Raw genomic sequence first — 18,955 nt, 5'->3', positions numbered from 1 at the left:
TCTTGAATATTAAACCTGGCAGTTGTAAAAAAAAATTAAGAAAAATTCATAAAATTAATATTGATCTATGATTTTACATATACAATGTCATTAAGTAACTATTCTTGATGATAATGACACATTTTCATTTTGTCATACACTAAATGTCAAAAAGAGAACTTCTAATACCACAATTTGATAAGGATTACTCCTTAAATACACTATCACGACTGACTATGTTTATTCATATCTATTGAATGAGGCGAGTCGTTTGAAATTTAACAAGATTTTTCTTTTCTGATTTACATGTAATATGGATGAATTTTCGGTTATTGTAGATATAATTGGTGAGATTGAAGATTAGATATCCCAGATGAAATATTATATTTTTTACTATACTGGACAGTAATTGCTGTGGGGTTACGGCAGTAAAGAATATAGCTAGCCTGTCTCTTCTCATGGGTGTCGTAAAAGACGACTAAGGGATAACACAGTTCCACTACCACCTTAGGACTTAAAAAGCCGACCGATGGCAGGATAGCCATCCAATTGCTAGCTTTGAAATACACAGGCAGGCAGGATGGGCAGCAGCGTCTTCGATGCGACAAAGCCTGCCCTGCGGTCACCAACCCGCCGGCCCAGTGTGGTGACTATGGACAAACTAATGTGAATTCACGCCATTTTTGTCGCAAACTTGTGGAAGCCTATGTCCAGCAGTAAACTGCGATAGGCTGAAGTGATGATGATGATGATGATGATGGCCAGTAATATGCATGTATGTACCTATATGTGTATGCCTTTATCTCCGTAGCTTCTAAATAGATAAGCCAATTACAAATTAAGCCATTTTTTTTGTACTGTTTTGTCTAATTTGATTGCTATTAGCTTCATTTTGGTGAAAATGGAGTAAATGAAAATAACAGATTCAGTGTTATCTTGTATATATTCATAAGATTCTCTAAATCTATATTGTATGATTGAAAATTATTTCTTAAAATTCAAATGATTACAAAAGTAAAGTATAAAAAATAGTATTAGAATAGTAAATACAAATTAAGTAACTTGTATTTACTTAATTTGTATTTAATGAAAAATTAATTTTAATTGTTTGTAAAAATATAAAAAGTAAATAAAATATTTTTTATAAATATAAGTTCAATTAAAATGATTTTCATGATGAAGCCATATTAAAAAAAAGTAAGAAAGTAGATGAAGCAATAAATGAGTATTTGGGGATTTTTTTAAGTATTCTAAATTAAAGGTCAGGTATGCATTTTTCATATGAAACCACTGATTAAATATAAATAATTACATGCGACAACCTGTTTTCAAATGTATAATTATTATTTTTAAAGTTCATTGACCTTAAGATAATAATAATTAAAAGCACATTAAGGCTTTAAATATTTTGCAGGTAAAGAAATCAGGGAGACTCTTTCATAACAGTATTACTATTTAGTTAGCCAAACATATAGATTTATAATTGCAATATATGATAAAACCAATGACTTGTTATATTACTTGCTATATTATTTATGACTTGCTATACTTGATATATTATTAGACTAGCTGTGCTCGCAACTTTGTCCGCGCAGAATTCAACAAAAAGTTTTTGTGCAGTTCGCAGACTTATAAAATAAATAAATTGCAAAAATAAAAGTAGCCTAAGTTACTCCTTATTAAAAAAGAAAGTCCCATCAAAATCAGTCCAACCGTTTCAGACATTAGCCGGAACAGACAGACAGACAGACAAACAAAAATGGTAAAAAAATTATTTTGGTATATGTACTATATATATCCATATGCATTTAGTCATAAGCTGTTGTTTCAATACTACAAACAGACACTCTAATTTTATTTATTTGTATAGATAAATATATACTTATTATATAATAAATTACGTTGGCTTCAAAAGACATAAATAACTTAGGACATTTAAAATGTACACATTATCTGTTTATAATATTTGTTTGTATCAAGAAACTGGTTCAAGTATATCTAAATGGGCACATCAACTACATTACCACTGACCCTTGTGTCACATAGAATACTTTAAATATACCAGGAAGGTACACATTCAATGTGATAGAAATATTTTCATTTAAATATTTCAACTCATATAAGTAAATAAAAATGATTAAAAAAATACTTGAATTACATGTATCTGTGATGAATTGGAGAAGAATGTCACAATGTATCAAATTAAAATATTCACCATATCCGGAATAGCGTTCCATATTTGAAATTCAAAATTAAAACTAGATAATCATAAATCACTGGTCACACATGGCACATGAATCATTGTATAAAGACATGACACACATGTGGCCAATCATAAACACAGCTTCTGTCTTAGGCTACTTATGTAAATAAAAAATTATATTTGTTTTCATAACTAAGTACTCATTTAGACATACCCGCAGCTGTATCATTGAACAATTATTTTGCAATCATTATTTATTAGACAATGACATTAAAATTGTCTTCTTAGTAATTATAAACTGTCAAAACAATGCATTATTTTTTAAATGTAATATTTTTTAATACTTTTAATACTATATTTATAAATGTTGTATAAAAAAATCTTGATTAAAAAATCTGTGTATGTATATTACTTATTTGTTAATGTTATATGAAAAAAAAAGAATTTATACATATCATATTTGTGGAAAAATATTTAAAAAATTTAGCATAATTAGAATTTAGTCTTTAAAAACATAATATATAAATATTTTTATGTTTTTATAATCAAAGACGAAAATACCATTCCTATCAATATTAAATATTTATAATAAACAATGTTACAAAACTTGAAAAGATATAAATCGTAGTGTTTTGTTTTTAAGTTTATATTACACCGAGTTTTGTAGAGTTTGTATTGTAACAACACGACTGATTTAGCAAAAACTTATCATCTGTCTAATAACCTAGGCGAAAAAGGTCTATGGACCTCAGACTATATCAGTTTATATTATCTTATTTTTAATACACACCACTTCAACAGTATTATCTGAACCTTAGCCCACCGTCCTAAGCCCTTACCCTTAAACTTTTCAGTCATTCCTTAAATATATAAAAAAACATGCAAATACATACCCTTATAAGTCCACTGAAGATATTAAATTGCTTTCGAGTCCAGTTACGTAAAACATTATCACAAAAAATACACACAATTCACAGGTTACACTGGCAAATAATCTATAATAAATTTCTGTAAATCCTCACCCGCGAAAACAAAAATCAGTTTTTTATTGACATAAACACAAACCGAGCGTCCGCCATATGCAGGTACGTTCCGCACATACGAGATTGCAAAGTATTTACTACTGATTGTTCAAAACGTTTACTCGACTCAAAGTCACTTTATGTTTGAAAGCTGTCATTTGTATGAAATCAAACTTTAAATGTTTTCGAATTCTTTGTTATTGATAACTTTAATTTAAAGGGATGATTTAATATCATTATACTATAACAGCAACAAACACTTTAGTTATTTAATTTGTGTAAAATTTGCGAAAATTTTTACTCGATAGTGAGTGAAGTTCTCGAAAATGTATTCCGAACGTTCCGCAATTCGCGTCTCACTTCACAGTGGCACGGCAACTTCAGAGGGCTTGAATCCCGACGAGCTTTGATTTCGATTTACGGAAGAGTATAGATGTATGTGCGAAAGAGACAAACATAAATATATTTTTTATGTCAACGTCCTCTGTGAAGATACTGCAATAACTAGGCTATCATTTTATTAAGCTGTGGCTTTTTCATAGACCTCTTCATGTAACTGCACACAAATTAATTTATTAATTATAATTTAGTGCAAGATTTATAAAACCGCCTTAAATGTTATTATTTATATTGTAGAACATTCATTATATTCTTTTAATTGTTTAAGATAATCATTAACTTTGACTAAAGTAGCTACACAACAAAAACAGAACAGTTATTAATTCTTTTATAATATTATGAAACCAAAAATAAACGTTCTTTTAAAATCTACGTTAATCTGGGACTCCGCTCTTGACCTCTTAATTCACTCGTAACGTACGAGTAGGTTTTATTTAAGTCGAGAGTAATGAATAAACACGACATTTTTCCGATACGGTTATTTTATTTTAAAATAATAATACTTTTTTAATTAAACAGAATACGTGGTATACACTGTAGTTTTATAATTTTATACCGAGATTTGAGGAACCTGAAAAAGATAGTATTTAAATCTTAACAATTATTAATTAATTAGTTTGCACTGTTAAAATATAAATAGATTTAATCATGTGCACCATTTCTGTTTACTTTTTTAAACAAATAAATAACCTCGATGATGGTCTAGCTTAAACTATTCGTTTTGTAATAATTTTAAGTAAAAATTAATAAACTTCATGGAATGCATATATTTTATAATTTTTATACCTATAGGTATTTATTTTTTCTAAGGCTATTATTTTATCTAAATTTTGTGTTAGTTACGTTATATAGCTTAAAGAAAAAAAGTTTGCTCTCACTCTCCTTAACTTGAAAGTCCTAAAATAGTCCTCCTAACAAGAATTAAAAATAAAAGTGTGTGTTCACTTCCTGCACGGCAGAAGTGAAAATTCTGAAAAGTCGTAGAAAGGTAGGCCGTTACGGTTCGTTCTATTGATGATGATCACGGTCTCGTGAAAAAGGCCGTAAGCGCCGTGCAAAACGAGTCGCTTACGTGTTTTGAGCAGTAATGTATTCTCTGTCATTCTCCTATATATTTATGTCTTTGTTTATTTATCCTGATGAATTTTTCGTTTCATCGAGTTTTTAATCATAACAATGCTAAAGAAGTTTCACTTCGAAAATAGTATATAAGAAGAAGATAGTTTTTTACACCGCCTTGATGACCTCACCTACGATGACCCCAAGTCTGGCAACCTGCTGTACTACCGGGAGGCCGACCAACAGGCCCAGGGTGGTGTCGGGTTCCTTGTTTGCAAGTCTCTCGTCAACAGCATCGACGTCGTTAGGAGCGTATTGAGCAGTGAGGCGTACCTTATACTCAGAATATCCAAGCGGTATTCGCTGAAGGTCATGCAGGTTTACGCACCGACTTCGACACATCCAGATGACGAAGTGGAAGCTATGTATGAGGAAATCTCTACAGCATACATAGCTCTAAACGCCACTACACTGTTGTGATGGGAGACTTCAACGCGAAGCTGGGCAGACGATGCAGTGATGACTTGAGGCTGGCTACTGGCTGACTTCATGGAAAAGGAGGGACTCTTTATGATGAACTCCTACTTCAGGAAGCCGGAACAACGCAAATGGACCTGGTTGAGTCCCGACGACACCGTCAGGAACGAGATAGACTTTATCATGCCGACGAACAAGCACATATTTAATGATGTCTCAGTGATCAATGCTGTGAAAACAGGAAGTGATCACCGAGTTGTCCGAGGCACATTGAATATCGATGTCAAGCTTGAGAGAGGTCGGCTGATAGGGTCTACGCTCAGACCTGTGCCTGCTCATATTCAAAACCCCGAGAGCTTTCAACTCGAACTCCAAAATCGATTTGAAAGCCTGGCCGACTGCGTAGATGTGAATGAGCTCAACGACGGGCTGGTGGAAATTGTCCACAAGGTGGGGTCTAAGTTTTTCAAGACCCACCGCCAAAAAACAAAGAAGATCTCCGACCACACACTCCGACTAATGGCAGAAAGACATGTCCTCGGCGGATGCTACCCGTTACCGGCAGTTGAATAGACAGATCTCCAAGTCCTAGACAAGCGACCTTCGCCACTTTAATACTGACCGTATTGAAGAGGCCACAGAGCGGAACAAAGGCTCGAAAGTGTTCGCACGAGATCTGTCTATTGGACAAAGCCAATTAGCGCAGCTGAGAGCCGACGATGGCAGCGTCATCTCGTCAAAGCCTGAAATCCTGAGGGAGATTGAGAGCTTCTACGGCCAGTTATACACCACACGGAAACCCGTCAACATTAAGGCAAACGATCCCAGAGCTAAACTAACAAGGCACGAAACCAAAGAAATCCCAGACGTCAACCTGTACGAGATTGGTGCTCTCAAATATCTTAAAAACAACAACGGGTGATGACGTATTCACAACTGAGCTTTTGAGAGCGGGCGGTAAGCCAGTACTCAAGGTCCTCCAAAGACTCTTTAATTCCGTTATTCTCGGAGGACGCTTTCAAGCTTCTGGACTGGAAAGGATTCGGCATCAACATCAATGGCGAGTACTTTACCCACCTCTGTTTTGCCAATGACGTAGTCCTTATGGCTGAGACCTTGGAAGACCTGAGCACAATGCTCGAGCATCTCAACAGTGTCTCCCAAAGAGTGGGTCTTAAGCTGAACATGGACAAGACGAAAATTATGTCAAACGTCCATGTAGCACCCGCTCCAGTTCGCATTGGGAACACTGTTCTCGAAGTTGTTGACCAATACATATCTAGGACAGTCAACACAGCTAGGTAAGTCCAACTTCGAGAACGAGATCTCTCGTCGAATCCAACTCGGATGGGCTGCGTTCGGGAAACTACGGAGAATCTTCGCGTCCAATATCCCGCAGTGTCTGAAGACGAAAGTCTTGAAACAGTGTGTGTTGCACGTGATGACATATGGATCCGAGACATGGTCGCTAAATATGGGCCTCATAAGAAGACTTAAAGTCGCTCAGCGGGCGATGGAGAGGGCAATGCTCAGTATTTCCCTACGTGACAAAGTCAGAAATGAGGAGAGCCGTAGGAGAACCAAGGTAACTGACATTGCTCGAAGGATTGCACAGAAGTGGTAATGGGCAGGACACATAGCTCGACGAACCGATGGTCGATGGGGCGGAAAGGTTCACGAGTGGCGACCGCGTACCGGCCGCCGCAGCGTTGGCAGGCTCCCCATGAGGTGGACCGACGAACTGATCAGGGTCGCGGGAAGCCACTGGATGCGTGCTGCGCAGGACCGATCCTCGTGGAAAGCATTAGGGGAGGCTTATGCTCAGCAGTGGGCGTCTGTGAGCTGATATGATGAGTTTCTTACTTATAGGTTATAGAGAAAAGATTTAAATAGCATGCTAATCAATAACGCATTGACAAATTAAAAATTGTTTTTGTAATCTATTAGAATGGAATACATTTAACTGAGGTAGGGCACAGCAGGAATTTCCTGCTCAAAATATGGAGCAGCCCGACTGGGGTAGTACCTCGACCTTACAGAAGACCACAGCTAAATAATACTGTTTTCAAGCAGTATTGTGTTCCTGTTGGTGAGTAAGGTGGCCAGAGCTCCTGGGGGGATTAGCGATTGGGTCGGCAACGCGCTTGCAATGCTTCTGGTGTTGCAGGCGTCTATAAGCTACGGTAATCGCTTACCATCAGGTGAGCCGTACGCTTATTTGCTGACCTAGTTGTATGAATAATTGTGTTCGCTCGCAAACGAAAAAAAAACCGACTTCAATTACATCGAAGAGTAATACAACGTAGATCGACGAAAAAATAGTCAAGTAACTACGCGTTATCAAAGATTACTCAAAAAGTAGTTATCAGATCTCGATAAAATTTATATGTGACCACATGACAAACATCAGCTTTCGATTAAATTAAAAATTAACTTATCGGTACACCGAGTAAAAAGTTATTGCGGATTTTCAAGAGTTTCCCTCGATTTCTCTGAGATCCCATTATCAGAATCTAGTTTCCTTATCATAGTACCAAACTAGGGATATCCCCTTTCCAACAAAAAAAGAATTATCAAAATCGGTACATCCAGTAGAAAGTTATGCGGTATAATACAACGTAGGTCGACGAAAAAAGCGTCAAGTAAAAACGCATTATTAGATATAACTCGAAAAGTGGTTGTTAGATCTCAAATAAATTTAAATGAGACCAATTGACACACACCACCTTTCGATTAAAAAAAAATTGTCGAAATTGGTCCACCCGGTCAAAAGTTCTGATGTAACATACATAAAAAAAAAATACTGTCGAATTGAGAACCTCCTCCTTTTTTGGAAGTCGGTTAAAAAAAGCAACAAAGCATTAAGTCTATGTTGCGATACAGGTCTGGCGTTGGATTTTATCGCTCGTTACTCCGACGGTCGCTGGGCAACTAACTGCCGCTGAACTCTTCCTGGCTCCGCCCATTCAGCTGTCCTCATACAAAGATTGCCCGCAAAATTCGAACGGAGCGGTACGCTCGCGACGCTGTCGGACGTCGTCTTCTTCTCTCGATCTTGTGTTATTCACCACAGGTTGTACTTGTTCTATGTTGATTGGTAATCTCAGATTATACATACTCTTTTGATGTCAACTCTGATCTGTTTAGTTTTAAATGTATTATTATATTTGAATTACTTTAAATTTGGAATATTATTTTATTTGTTTAGATTGAATTGTGTCATATTTTTTTCGTGAAAATCGCTTTAAGAAGTAACATGTCTAGTTATCTGACATAACTTTTGTATATTTATATAAATTTTATAATAATTACGTTTAGTCAAAAAATAAATTCAAAATGTTTAAGTAAAAATTAATTTACTAATCAGTCTTTAAGTGTCTTTTTGGTTTGAAAGTGATCCCATTAGCCACATTTACCATTCAAGATTCTATACTGTAGTATCAACTTTAGTAAAATATAATAAAATGTAATTTTACACAAAATAACAATTAAAAGTTTTAGGTAGAGAATCCTTTGAGTCCGAGTTCAGGTTACACTTCTAGGTACTGTCTAGACTATTTCTTATTACTTTAAATGGATAGAGCGAATGATAGTTTGTCGTACACGAGTTACATATTCTTTAAAGAAGAGTTTTTTGAGCAATACGTTTGTACTTTTGATTCTATCTCAATAATGTGTACATATAGCAAATCTATTTGGAAATGATTAAAAAAAATGGAATTGACAAAAAATATAATAATACTGGTTTTCTGGTTATTAAAATCGGCTTCAATATTACTTGTACCTTCCCCATTCCCTAAGGTGTACTTCACTTGAAATTCTCACCCCTGTATCCGTCAGTTATCTTCCGAAAATATGAATTATAGAAATATCTTGCGGAAATTCTTTTACTTTTATCTAAGAGACTTTTTCAATAAAGCTTTATTAGTAATTTATTATTATTAAATTTATAAAAATCTGTTTTCTATTCAATTTCCATTTTGGCAAAGGTGTTTTTAATATCTTGATCATATAATTGTAATATGTGTTAATCATAAAAATACCTGCAAAAAAATTCAGTGAGCATCCCGATATCGGGATGTAATTATTTCATCCAGTAACGAGAATCCAATACTAATTCACTAAATGTATTCATAATATCTGGTACAACGGACTACCATTCTATAGTTATTTTATAATAATAAAAGTATAATCTGTTTGGATATTGGAAAATAACGACGTTATACCTTTTTTATTGTGCGATATAATCGCTAAAGCTTAAACTTTTTGAGCGTTTTGTTTATCTTTTCATTGTTCGACAGTCTTGATGGAATTTATCTATTATGAGAATATTATAAAAATTAAAAACTACTACTTATCATACTAGCAGTATATACATATCGCGCTTTGCCAATATATATAGGTACATATTTTATCAAAAGCGACATTAATGAAAAAGAAAATATTGTACCTACTACCTTTTAACAGACTTCAAAAAAAAGGAGGAGGTTCTCAATTCGACTGTGTTTTTTTTTAATGTATGTTACATCAGAACTTTTGACCGTGTGGACCGATTTCGACAATTTTTTTTTAATCGAAAGGTGGTGTGTTAATTGGTCTCATTTAAATTTATTTGAGATCTAACAACTACTTTTCGAGTTATATCTAATAATGCGTTTTTACTTGACGCTTTTTTCGTCGACCTACGTTGTATTATACCGCATAACTTTCTACTGGGTGTAATGATTTTGATAATTCTTTTTTTGTTGGAAAGGAGATATCCTTAGTTTAGTACCATGATAAGGAAACCAGGATATGATGATGGGATCCCAGAGAAATCGAGGGAAACTCTTGAAAATCCGCAATAACTTTTTACTGGGTGTACCTATTGTAATAATTTTTAATTTAATCGAAAGCTGATGTTTGTCATGTGGTCACATATAAATTTTATTGAGATTTGATAACTACTTTTTGAGTAATCTTTGATAACGCGTAGTTACTTGACTATTTTTTCGTCGATCTACGTTGTATTACTCTTCGATGTAATTGAAGTCGGTTTTTTTTTCGTTTGCGAGCAAACACAATTATTAGTGTAGAACAAAACAAAAATACAAAATAAACAAAGAACTATACAATTTTGAACAGTAGCTCGGAATTTATGCGCCTAGATACATTTCGGTGGTTCATTTTTATTTATGTAGATACTTTGAAACTCTTTAGCTATCTATTCATAATAAGATTTCACTTTTAGGCATTTTTATAGCTCTTACGTATGTAGAAGCTCTATATAAGCATTTGACGTTATACAATTTTCTTTGAAACCATAGCGTGTTTGATTGCACGTAGCTCTTGAAGTGCATTCGTTAGGAGGAATCCCTGCGTAGGTTGCCGCATTGTGCTTATAGTGCCCTCGGGAAATATGCCCAAGAATCTCCCCCAATTATAAGTTCCGTATCGGAAATCGTGTTGGTTTAAATAACAGTAGCGGACGAAGGGTGTGCTTGTTTATTATCATCTCTTGAACATTACGAGATATATTACAACAGCTACTTACGTACAAACTGTTAATAAGGACTATAAAGAAGTATGTCTGGGATGCTTATACACACAGCTTATACATACAATCTATAGGCGATTTAGTAGAATATAGCTTAAGGCGTTGTTACTTGTCTTTGTTAAAATGCGATTATAGTTAATGATCGCATGATGACAACGATCTTACTAGATTGCATTAGAATAATAGTTAATATAATGATATATCTATTTAGAAAGGTTTAAAAATAGAATCTTCCCTACTTCTTCTACATGGAGATCGAGAAAAGTTTTATATATATATATATATATATATATATATATATATATATATATATATACTAGCTCTAACCTGGCGAACTTCGTTTCGCTTTATTTTTTTTTTCCTTAAATATAATAATAAAATATATCAAAATAAAATATAGCCTATCTTTCAAGTTTGATCAAACTGCACACGGTGTGCAAACTGGACTAGCTTAGGGGTCCATCGCAGACAAACAACGTGACCCGTAACTTAGAAGAAGATGTAGATGTAATGTAAATTTCAAATAAATAACACGTGGTTCAATAAGTCCCGAGACTAAGTACTAAAAAAAGGTCTTTTTTATAAAATTAATTTTTATTCATCAACATAGTCTCCTCCAAGAGCGATACAGTCCCTCCAACGCTTTTCTAACTTTTCTATCCCATGGCTTCAAAATAAGCCTCCGTTGCTGCGATAACTTCACTATTTGAGTCAAATTTCTTACCCTGAAGCATTTTTTTGAGGTCTGCAAACAGCCAGTAATTGCTGGGGGCCAAGTCTGGCGAATAAGGGGGATGAGGAAGCAATTCGAAGCCCAATTCGTTAATTTTGGCCATCGTTCTCACGGGCTTGTGACAAGGCGCGTTGTCCTGGTGAAACACCACTTTCTTTTTGTTCATGTGAGGCCGTTTATCCGCAATTTCGTACTTCAATCGCTCCAATAAGCACATGTAATAGTCACTATTTATATTTTGCCCCTTTTCAAGGTAGTCGATGAAAAGTATTCCATGCGCATCCCAAAATATAGACGCCATAACCTTACCGGCCGATTTCTGAGTCTTTGGACGCTTCGGGCGGCTTTCACCAGCCGCTCTCCACTCCGCTGCCTGCCGATTGGATTCCGGAGTGAAATGGTATATCCAGGTTTCATCCATTGTTACATACCGACGTAAAAAATCCTTTTTATTATGATTCATCAGCGCCAAACATCGCTCTGAATCATTGATACGTTGTTCCTTTTGATTAGTTGTAAGCAAATGCGGCACCCACTTAGAAAAAAGCTTTTTCATGGCCAAATTTTTATGTAAAATAGTGAAAACACTACCAGCTGAAATCTTCACTATCTCGGCTATCTCTCGCACTTTTTACCTTCTGATCTTCCAATACGATTTTGAGGACTTGGTTAATATTTTGTTGAGTCACTGCTTCATTTGGACGACCTGAGCGTTCCCCATCATTGGTGTCCATGCGACCGCGTTTGAAGTCGGCATACCACCGACAAATGGTTGCTTTAGAGGGAGCTGATCCTGCATAACATTTTATAAGCCATTGCTGTGCTTCAACGGTATTTTTTCCCATTAAAAAACAATGTTTTATCAACACGCGAAACTCGTTTTTTTCCATTGTATCGAAATTACAACCGTAGCGTCACTTAAATGTTTCAAAATCGATAATTTTATTGTTCCATTTTTAAAAATTTGACACATATTCTTGTATTGATAGCCAGTACTTTTTAAAAATCAAAAGAGTTTTTAATATATGCGCCATTTCCAGGTTAGTCTCGGGACTTATTGAACGATCTAGTACTTGATATAGAGATTTCAGTAAGAAAAACCGAGGAGACGTAAAGTATTATTACTCATGTATTAGCTATTTTTTATTATTTACCTTTATTTTTTTTTCACAAGATATAAAAAAAAAACAATATTTAATAGTAGTTTATGCAACTGTCATATAATGAAGGGTATTAAAACACGAGTGTGAGTTTATGAAACGAGCGCAGCGAGTTTCATAATAGTAACGAGTGTTTTAATACCCGTGTTATATGCAGTTGCATACACTACTTTATCTTCACTAATGCAATTAATCAAACAACAAGAGTAAAAGCTGACAATAGTTTATTTATAATAATTGTTCAAATTTTGGATGGTACAATTTTGAAAGTTAATGTTAATTATTGATCCAGCAGCTGTAGCGGTCGCGGGGCAAGCAGTAGAGCTCGTAGACGGAGTCGGAATAAGTTATTATATTCTTTTTCATATAATTTTCTAGATTTTTCTGGCAAAAGATTGTGAGTTAATTTTGTTGCCAATTCTAGAATATCCGGAGGCGTACAATTATCATCGTCGCTATCCATTTTTAACTTTTAATTTATTAAATTAAATTCACGCGTACGTGTATAGTCACAGTGATTTTGCCGCCATTAAAATCTAACCAATGAGAGCGCAGCTGCGCGCATGCGCGCGATGTTATAATGAGATTTTACGACATCGATGTGGATATTATACCATCATGTGAAATTGCTTAAATTGAGTGTTTTGTTGTCTGCGCTATAACAGTAGTAATTATAAGTCAAGTATTGGAAACATAAGTAGAATGTTACAACATTAGTGTAGATAAAATATTTTATACGATATCTAAAGTTCGTCTTACGTTTGAGACGCATAATGATATTGAAGTTGCTGTTGTAGTTACGTTCGTTCCCTTACAAGAAGGTCAATTTTCTTCCTGGATGCTATACTTAAATAAAACCTGTTTGAAACTGTAATCATAAACTGTGCAGATTAGGTGAACTTGCATTCAGCCTGTAACATCCCAGTGCTGGGCACAGGCCTTTTTCTCTAAGTAGAAGAAGGATTCGAGCTTAATCCACCACGCTGTTCCACTGCGGGTTGGCGGATTTGTTCTCTACGGTAGTAACGATCGCTATCAGATATTTATGTTAACAATCGGGACCGACGGCTTTACGTGCTCTCCGAGGCACGGTGGGGAGACCCACAAAGAGAGACATCCAAACCAGACAGAAATGTTTGTACACGTATAAATATCCACCACCCCGAACGGGAATCGAACGCGTGAACCGCCAGTGTTTTTGAGCAGGTGGTTGTGCACTTCCGTTTTTGTCTATTATATTTAATTTTAATTTACTTCTATTGGTAGATAAATTACCTAGATTTTTTTTAATTCACAATCATGTATTATGATAGCGAATATATTCATCATCATTATTATATTTAATCAACCAAACATTTTTAATCTACTTTTAGTAATATAATTTTAGCTACATGATTAAAATATTCTATTATTACAAAAAAATAAAACAGCTACCTTTATAAATTTGTCTAGATCCGTTGATCTCTATTATATATTAAATACCAAACGAATGCAGTCAAATAGTTTCATAACGTTATCACTTCACAAATGTATTACAGACCGTCAGTCGAATAGTCGAAGTTGGTGTGAAATAGATACCAATATTATAATGAATCGAACATTTGGTCCCAAGTTTCACCCTCTTTGACCGGCTGACGGTTCAGCTCTATTAGGTCAGCTGTCAGGGAACTTTACTTTGTTCGTTTTGAGAACTATTGAAGTAGGGTTCGAATTTATTTACCAGTCAACATTTGACGAGTCTACGTAGGTAAATAATAACAGATACTTTATCATCTTCAATGGCTCTCAGGATCAACTTTACAAAAACGAACGCTTAGGCTTACAAAAAAAAATCATTTTTCACCGTAAGCTTCATTAGTTCAAGTATTTATATTGAATAAAGCAGTGATTACATAAAAAATAAAATAATAATAATGATTGAACTTTTAGAGATTTATTTTTGTATATATTGTTGAAGACAGATTCATTATCACCGACCCTTAATTAGCGCTAGGCTAATGAAAATTGACTAGGAAGTCTTTTTACTGTGCTACATAGAAATGGAAGAATTTTAGTGAAATTATTTTTAATAATATTGTGTACATTTACTGATTTGCATATCAATGAGAGATGATAATAATTTAGCTTTACTGAAGTACGGCACAGCTGTAAATACCCTGCTCAAAATCTGGAGCAACCTTACTGGGGAAGTACCTCGACCTTACAAAAGATCACAGCTAAATAATACTGCTGTCAAGCAGTGCTATGTTCCTGTGGTGAGTAAGGTGACCAGAGTTCCTGGGGGATAGGGTCAGCAACGCGCTTGCGATGCTTCTGGTATTGCAAGCGTTTATAAGCTACGGGTACGCTTCAGTCTGTAACATCCCACTGCTGGGCATAGACCTCTATCCCCATGTAGGAGAAGAATCAGAGCTTAATCCACCACGCTGCTCCAATGCGAGTTGGCGAATATGTTCTACTATGAGTAACGCTCGCTGTCAGGAGTATGCGATATGTATACATAATTCCTATTACGTAATATCAGACTTCTATATAAAATTTTAGTCTTCCAGATCTTTTTGGTGGTCAATTTCAATGACGAAGAAGAAGAAGATAAATTCTAAAACCATTCTAAAACTTTTATCGACTCTTTACTGACAAAAGAAGATAAATTACTAAAAATAAATATCTAAATCTGTTCATCCTTTTGTATACAAAATAAACTATTAAAACAATACGTTTGGGCACACTGCAAAAAAATACAGATTTGGAAGCAGGAATATTCTCTACAAACCAACTTTAGAACGTGCAGGTAAACTTTTCGGTGAGTAAAAATGAAAAAAAAAAGTACATTAAACCAAAGCTAGAAGCCGTGAGATTATTATGGAATGTTTGAGCATTATATTACGTAACACTAGATTATAATGAAGTTCAAAATTATTTAAGACTTACTTGACATTTTATAGCAAATGATTTGTTTCTTCTTGCAAAGTTGGAATGTACTTATTGCACCAAATATAATTTTTAGGGAAAGAACAGCAAAGATGAAAAATCGGGAATGCTATATAACATACTACGATACGCGGAAGTGGAGATGAAAGCTTAAACTTGTTCAGTATTGTTTAGTTATAAATGAGATACCATAGTGTTTGTGTATCGACATATGTACAAAAAAATAAACAGACACTCGCGTCAGTAAAACCGCAGACATGTGCAAACATAATGTAAAACTCGTACAATAACGCTTTCAGAGACATAATCTGCATTTAAAATAAAAATCGTTCTAAGTTCGATAGTTCACAATGTATAAAAGTATAGATAAGGTTGCCCGCTAAAGTTACCAAAGTTTATCGTTGTTTAAAAGTCGATCAAGTGGCAGCGCACTGCTTCAGATTTAAAAGTTATAAATGGAAAAACTAACAAAAATTTAAAACGGAGTTTAAATATTTAATTTTTGTTTAAAACGATGTTCAACACCAACTAAATATTTCTATATAATTTTTTGTTACTAGGTGATAAATTGTGATTTAGGTATATTACTAATACTTTGTATGCTGTAATTAATAAAAATTTATTAATTACAAATATGTGTCCCATATTAGTACACAGCAAATTACTATGGATTTTTAGGTATATTCATGAAATAGTTAAAGCAGCTTTTACATAGAATCTACATCAGTTATACATGTTATATATAACGTTCAATATACAACTAGATAAATGTAGATATTTAATTTTTTTTTAAAGCTTACTTTATGTGTTTAAACAACTCGCTATCTAGTTATTTTAATGATGTCATTCAACGACAACATCATGCATCATATTCAACATTAAGCTAAATGCATTTTATTATATAGTGCTTGTAAAAATGTATGTAATGTATGTACGTGTGGGTAGGACGCGATTGTCCCCGAGCGATGCACACTGCCTCATAATTGCATTTGAAGCCCTCTTCGACAATATTGCCTACACTCTACTATCATACCCACAGTCATCTAAAACAATACTATAGAGCGTATCATTTGCGTGATAGTTAAAATGAAATGTCATTTTTATCCCTTCAATAAATAATTAAAGTAAAGTTGACATGGGGATAACGGCAGTCGGAACGCTGCATTTTGTTACTTCATATTTTTTTAAACCTTATATAATCGTATATGTTATAAACTATGCCATTCTATTTCATTTATTTATTATTATTATTATTATTATTATATTTTTCGAATCAAATAAGCAGCCGAATTATGTTGAAATACAATATGCTTTTAAAAGCAAATGTGAAATTAATTAACTCGCCCGCGTCAAACGTAAAACGTCAAACAAAAAGGCAATGTGAATAATGTACATGATTACATTAACTTAATTAACAAATACTTAACAAATGTATTCATTAATTAGAGAATCGTGACAGTGAACTGCAAGTTTTTTTTTTTAAACAATTGCCTCGAACATTATTAGGGCATGACGCCTGACTGACTAATAATACGCTTAATAAAGCAAACGCCACAAGGATGGGATGGATGGGATTTCAAAGATACAATAATTTATTTACGGTAGGTAACTATAATATAGTTGAAAGTCACTTCCCATTCGCTATGTATTTGTAACTGTAGGATTATGCTCACTTTGACTTTATTCGAAGAACTACATCGTACATACCAACATCCTACTATAAGCGGTTCTCGAATGGATTAATGGACGGATGGGTGAATGTTTGTTGCTCTTTCACGAAAAAACTACCGAACAGATTGTAATGAAATTTGGTACGATAGCTAGTTCCATTATTATACATACGCTACCATTTACCCCGATATTCCTACAGGACCGGAAATTAACTGGGTGAAATCGCGAGGCGCTAATAGTCATAACATAAAATTTATCAGCTTAGAAACCTACCATAAAAATGTATAATTCACATAAAAATGTATATTACTAATGTCATTTGACCAGAAGTTAGGACGCTCGATGAAGTAAGATACGCAGTACACAGATGCTGATTGATTACAATCAACATTTGGATGTTAGTATTACATTTAAACTACTTATTCACTTTTATAAAAAAAAAAGTGACAATACATTAATTCAAACGACAATTAAAAATAAATTCCTTTTTTTAAGTAGGAGACACTCGTAATATTTAGTAACTAGCTTTTGCCTGCGGCTTCGCTCGCGTAGGAAACCTACTTCAGGAAGTACCTAAGGACTATTATGATAGACTATTTATTTTTTCAGTCTATGCTGAAAGTACTTCTTTATAAACTTGAAACTTTTTATAAGAGTACATCTACGAAGGTTCGAAATGAATAGTCACCCCATAGTGGTGAAATGGAGTTTAGAGTTTGTACTGGGAAACAACTTAATTAATTTCATGTCATGTCTGCCGTCTTAGACTTCGAAATAACTGCCATTTTCGCAATCAACGTCCCAAAAAACATAAATAACGACACCCATGTCGATTATTAGGTTTATTTACCCCATTTCACACACTAAGGGTTTGATTTTCGGAAAATCACGAAAGACTTCGAAGTTTCGAATCGAAATGTCTATTTATTATTGTTTCGCCATACAAATTTTGAACCACCACTTTAGAGGTTGAATTTCGAAATATCATTCCTTATTCCTTGTATATATGTACATCATAAAAGAAAACTCTGTGCAAAATTTCAGCTTTTTAAGACCAAGGGTTTGGGCTGGGCGTCAATGTAGTACTTGTCTTTATATGTATAAAGATAATATACCTACTTATGCAAAAAATAAAACATTTATGGTGTTGTTGTGTTGTAGTTATACTGCATAAAAAAATATGGCGCCATTTTTACTGGATAATCTTTCGTTAATTTAAAACACGTTACCTGTTTTTTTTAATTACTAAATTGCTTAAACAAATTATTTATCATAAATACGGTCGTAGACAAAGGATTTTATTATTCGTGCATACAAATAAAAAGAACAGAACCCTTAAGTTTTATACTTATACTATTCATTGTCTGCACTTCCAACTGCGTTAAATTTTAGTACGTATTTGCTTGAAATTTATATCTGCGCTTAGATTTCTATGAGTTCGAAGATGAAGAGCGTAACTGAGAAACTGGTAAATAAACAAACAAGCTACGCGTATTCTATACATACTATACAATATATATATATATATATATATATATATTACTTAAATGTAGGAATTTTGGGAGGGCGGGCTTAAGCAAACCTTTCGTTTTTATGATAAAAATGTAACGTAGACCGAAAATTTCACATTACCCACCGCGCGCCTAGAACCACTCTGAAGCACTATTTGATTTACTAGTGTTTATAAGTATGATTGTAGTATGTTGTATTGCACATTTTTGAGATTATCATCCTCCATTTTCTAACGAAACAGGGCCCAGCAGAAAATATTTGGTTTAAAATTTA

At 34.1% G+C, this 18,955-nt stretch overlaps 1 pseudogene; it reads left to right on the top strand.

The window, feature by feature from the left end:
• The first annotated feature begins 3,261 nt into the window (after positions 1 to 3,261).
• On the top strand, positions 3,262 to 6,987 carry LOC123659843 (annotated as a pseudogene).
• The last annotated feature ends 11,968 nt before the right edge of the window (positions 6,988 to 18,955 follow it).

The sequence above is a fragment of the Melitaea cinxia genome, chromosome 14 (assembly GCF_905220565.1).
Source record: "Melitaea cinxia chromosome 14, ilMelCinx1.1, whole genome shotgun sequence".
In the NCBI taxonomy this organism is placed as follows: Eukaryota; Metazoa; Arthropoda; class Insecta; order Lepidoptera; family Nymphalidae; genus Melitaea; species Melitaea cinxia.
Note: the sequence above shows the minus strand (reverse complement) of the source record. Positions and strands in the feature narration are given on the sequence as shown.